We start from the raw sequence: 5,064 nt of genomic DNA on the forward strand, positions 1-5,064 counted from the left end.
TTTTTTAAAAAAAAGCCTCAAAGTGCTTTACAAAAAGAATAAATTTTAATTTCACCAAGCCTACCAAGTTGAGTTAGTTATCTATATTTTTTCTTTTTTCTTTTGCAGTTTACTTATTGCATTTGCATGTTAAGGATAATGCATTTCATTTCTCTATAGTTTTATAGCTTTCAGCAGTGTTTTTAATCTACTCTTTTATTTCTTACAGGAGGTTTTGATTAAATGATTCAGCAATTTGGCTAAATACATACATACATACATACATACATACATACATACATACATACATACATACTTCGGCCCTCCAGATGTTTTGGACTACAATTCCCATCATCCCTGTCCACTGGTCCTGTTAGCTAGGGATGATGGGAGTTGTAGGCCAAAACATCTGGAGGGCTGCAGTTTGGGGATGCCTGATCTAGAGCAGTGTTTCTCAACCAGTGTGCCTCCAGATGTTTTGGGACTACAACTCCCATCATTCCTGACCACTGGTCTTGCTAGCTAGGGATAATGGGAGTTGTAGTCCCAAAACATCTGGAGGCACACTGGTTGAGAAACACTGATCTAGAGGGCCACAGCTTCCCCACCCCCTGATAATATTCTTGTAGAACAGGGAGGGGGGATATGCAGCTGAAAATCTTCTTCAATGTGTTCTAAAACAAACTTTCAGCACAATCCACATGTGTCTACTAACCTTCATTGCGTTCAGCTGATATGGAATTCCAACTTTAATGAGTAATCTCAGACACCCTTCCCACACCACCAGCCCACACTGTTTACCTGCGTCCTTTGCAAAGGTAAGGGTAGGTGAAAAACACAACGTTAAACGGACAAGTCAAAATAATTAGGGAGCTTCAGTGAAACAGCTGACAATTAAAGATCTAACGATTATTTTTTATTTCCTGGAATTGAGCAAGAGTTATTTCCTCTATGCATGCCAACAAACCGTATAAAAAGGGCTGTCTCCCATACAGATCGCTCCAGAAGCATCTGATACTCTGAAAGTATCTCTTCGGATCCAGCAGGAAGCCAGGTAAATTCTTCCCTGTTCATAGGTTTCTTGCTGATAGAAATACTTCTCTGTAGGTTGTTGAATATCAGACTAACTTGGTATTTTTTTCTCTCACCACTGAATTCTACCGAGAGAGAAATGTTGAGATAAATGTCCAACTTTTCCCCTGCACAAAATTCTGGAGGAATATTCAAAACGAGTGTTTCAGCTGAACTGTGGTTTGGTGTTCAGATGCCTCTCATGAATGGTCACCATTTCATGGGTGTTCTAGTCTTCATGAGAAAAGAGTCTCTGAATTTGGCATAGCTGAAATTGTTTGGAGGCACAACGTCCCCCAAAATATTCCCTACAGAAAAAGGTTTGGGTAATTTTTTTGGGGGGAAGGCTCACATGGAACAGAGGGAGCTCTCCCCTACAGAGTCAGATCGCTGGTCAGTACTGTCTACACTCACTGACAAGTTTTCTCCAGGATTTCAAACCAGGCCCTTCCCAGTTCTATCATCAGATGCTGATGGTTGAACGTGGAACCTTCTGCATGGAAAATAATAATATGATCGGCCACTTGAGTTATGGGAATTCAATAACTCTTCCTGCCCTACCTGGAGATCCTGAGTAATGAAACTAGGAGTTTCTGCATCCAAACAGAAGCTCAGCCACTGAGCTATGGCCCCTTCCTCAAGTGGGCACATTCTCGTTATGCAATGGAAGAGATGCAGTAAAAGGAAAGCAACAAGCTTTGAAAAGATGGATAATAAATAATAATAATAATAATAATAATAATAATAATAATAATAATTTATTTATACCCCACCCATCTGACTGGGTTTCCCCAGCCACTTTGGGCGGCTTCCAACAGAAATATTAGAACACACTAATTTCTTAAAGATTAAAAGCTTCCCTAAACAGGGCTGCATTCAGATGTCCTCTAAAAGTCTGGTAGTTGTTTTTCTCTTTGTCATCTGGTGGGAGGGAGTTCCACAGGGCAGGTGCCACTACCGAGAAGGCCCTCTGCCTGGTTCCCTGTAACTTGGCTTCTCGCAGTGAGGGAACCGCCAGAAGGCCCTCGGCGAGGACCTCAGTGTCTGGGCAGAGTGATGGAGGTGGAGATGCTCCTTCAGGTATCCTGGACCGAGGCCGTTTAGGGCTTTAAAGGTCAGCACCAACACTTTGAATTGTGCTCGGAAACATACTGGGAGCCAGTGCAGGTCTTTCAAGACCGGTGTTATGTGGTCTTGGCGGCTGCTCCCAGTCACCAGTCTAGCTGCCGCATTCTGGATTAGTTGTAGTTTCCAATTCATCTTCAAGGGTAACCCCACATAGAGCGCATTGCAGTTGTCCAAGTGAGAGATAACTAGAGCATGCACCACTCTGGCGAGACAGTGCGCGGGCAGGTAGGGTCTCAGCCTGCGTACCAGATGGAGCTGATAAACAGCTGCCCTGGATACAGAAATAACCTGTGCCTCCATGGACAGCTGTGAGTCTAAAATGACTCCCAGGCTGCGCACCTGGTCCTTCAGGGGCACAGTTACCCCATTCAGGACCAGGGAGTCCTCCACACCTGCCTGCCTCCTGTCCCCCACAAACAGTACTTCTGTCTTGTCAGGATTCAACCTCAACCTTGTCAGGATTCAACCTGGATGCAGAGGCATTCATTCTTGCCATGGAATCCCACCACAAGGGAGATCAGTTGCAGATTTAGGCAACTGTGTCCTTGCTACCTGCCGGGGTAAATATGATAGACCTCCAGTGTCAGAAGCAGAGGAGCCTCTGAACACCAGCACTGGGAAAGAGCAATGTAGTGAGTGCTGTTTCAACAAGGTCCTCTTTATGGGCTTCCCATTGGGTCCTCTTGCTGGCCACTGTGAGAAAAGGATGCTAGACTGGATGAGCCTTTGGTCAGATGTACAATTAAGATCAGGAACATGGGCCAAATTTTTCTCTTTCCACCCCCCTCTCTGATATAGCCAACGATGGGAGACACCAGAGACAAAAGAGAGAGGAGTTATACAGTGGTACCTCGGTTTATGAACACAATTGGTTCCGGAAGTCTGTTCATAAACTGAAGCGTTCATAAACTGAAGCGAACTTTTCCATTGAAAGTAATGGAAAGTGGATTAATCCGTTCCAGACGGTCCACAGAGTACTTAAACTGAAGCGTTCATAAACTGAAGCGAACTTTCCCATTGAAAGTAATGGAAAGTGGATTAATCCGTTCCAGACGGGTCCGCGGAGTACTTAAACTGAAGCGTTCATAAACTGAAGCATGGGTGTAATTGGTTCCGGAAGTCTGTTCATAAACTGAAGCGTTCATAAACTGAAGCGAACTTTCCCATTGAAAGTAATGGAAAATGAATTAATCCGTTCCAGCTGGGTCCACGGTGTTCATAAACCGAAAATTCATAAACCGAGGTGTTCATAAACCGAGGTTCCACTGTAAATGTAAATGATATCTTTTCTGCAGTGGGCAAATTTCTACATGCAAGTGCACACTCCTCTGTCTCTTCCTTTCAGACAAGCGAGAGGAATTGACAGATTTCAAGAGCACCTTCCAGGCAGGCAAAAAATACATGGGACTTGAAGCAGGGTCAGTGTCAGCTGTGAACTGTGGAGGAGAAGCAGTGTGGCTGTCAAGAAGGATGTGTGACTTGGGGAGAGTTTTGGGGGCTAGTTAGAGGGGCCTGAAGATTTCTGCAACAGTGTCCTTGCTAACAGCCAGGGAGGCAAAAAGTAAATGGGTTTTGAAGCAGCGTCAGTGAGACTTTTGAACTATGGAGAAAAGGGGATGCGGCTGTCAAGAAGGATGTGTGACTTGGGGAGAGTTTTGGGGGCTAGTTAGAGGGGCCTGTAGTTGGCACCTGGGTCTGAGGTTCCACATCTCTGTTTTAATCCTGTATTTGTGGATCATAATCGCTACATCCAAATGTCATTTCAGATCTACCCTACCTGCTCCAACATGTCTTTCCTGAATGACAGTATGCTGCTGGAAGACTTCTATGATCCAGAAATGGATGCTCTCTCCAGCCTTGACTCCTTCTCTTATCAGTATCCGGGCTGCTACTACCCACAACGTCCACAGTTTCCTAGCCGGATTTGGCCATGTCCTCGGGGGTATCGCCCCATCACAGGGTGCATCCCCTGCTATCCTGGTCTGCCGTGTCCTCCCGGGTACCGTGTCATAAGGATTTGTGTCCCTTTTGGTCGAGCTTCCTACCAAGGAAAAGGCTGGCCATGTAAATCTGAGACACAACATTGACGGAACATCCAAGAAAGAAGACTCAAGATTCTGATCCTAGGCTAAATGAATGAACGTGGTATTCAGAAATGCTGAGTGCTCCAGAATCCTCACTGTGGAACCTGTGGGATTTGTGAGCCTCAACACTTCTCTTAACAAGCCAGATGCTGCTTTTACTTTATTCCTTTGAGTTGCTCTATCTTGGCATGCTTATCTTAAGAGCAGGCTCCTGTTTCTCAGCCACACCCATCACCTTCTATTCCACCCTTTACTGGTGAACCAGGACCCTCTACCACAGCTACTTCAACTATGAAAGATACAAAGTCAACATGGACAAAGTGAAGACTGGTGGTCAACCCTGTTGGCTTAGCCTACAATGATTTATCAGCTTTGTCTTTGTGATGTCTAGCTCAGTAGTCAAGATGTCTGATCATTGTTTTTTCAGTGTTCCATGTTGCATTTATCTCCATCTGCCCTGAACCATTTCCACTGACTCCTTCCTTCATTTTCTCATTAAAATGTTCAGCATATCATAGAATGTTTCTGTTGAGTTTTCTTCCCCCTCCTTTCCCTTCATCCTCTGTTGCAAGGTAACCAATGTGGCATCTTCTAAAAGTTGCTGGTCTCCACATCAAATTAGTTTCACCCAAGATGTCCTATGGTTAGGGATGATGGGACTTGGAGCTCCAGAGCATATGGAAGGCACTTCATTGACTACTCCTGCTGTATGAGGGGGAGCCATTGGCCAACAAAGATATTTTTGGACTACAAACCCCATCTTCCCTGTGCATTGGCCATGCTGGGGAATTGGCTGGGGAAT

General features: G+C 44.9%; 1 long non-coding RNA gene across 1 annotated transcript; it reads left to right on the plus strand.

Moving 5' to 3' along the window:
* Positions 1-896: 896 nt before the first annotated feature.
* Positions 897-4,777, plus strand: LOC118078606 (uncharacterized). The gene is made up of 2 exons (XR_004691744.3): positions 897-1,033; positions 3,945-4,777. It is a non-coding gene; the product is annotated as an uncharacterized LOC118078606 (long non-coding RNA).
* The last annotated feature ends 287 nt before the right edge of the window (positions 4,778-5,064 follow it).

The sequence above is a fragment of the Zootoca vivipara genome, chromosome 16 (assembly GCF_965207765.1).
Source record: "Zootoca vivipara chromosome 16, rZooViv2.hap1.1, whole genome shotgun sequence".
Taxonomy (NCBI): domain Eukaryota; kingdom Metazoa; phylum Chordata; class Lepidosauria; order Squamata; family Lacertidae; genus Zootoca; species Zootoca vivipara.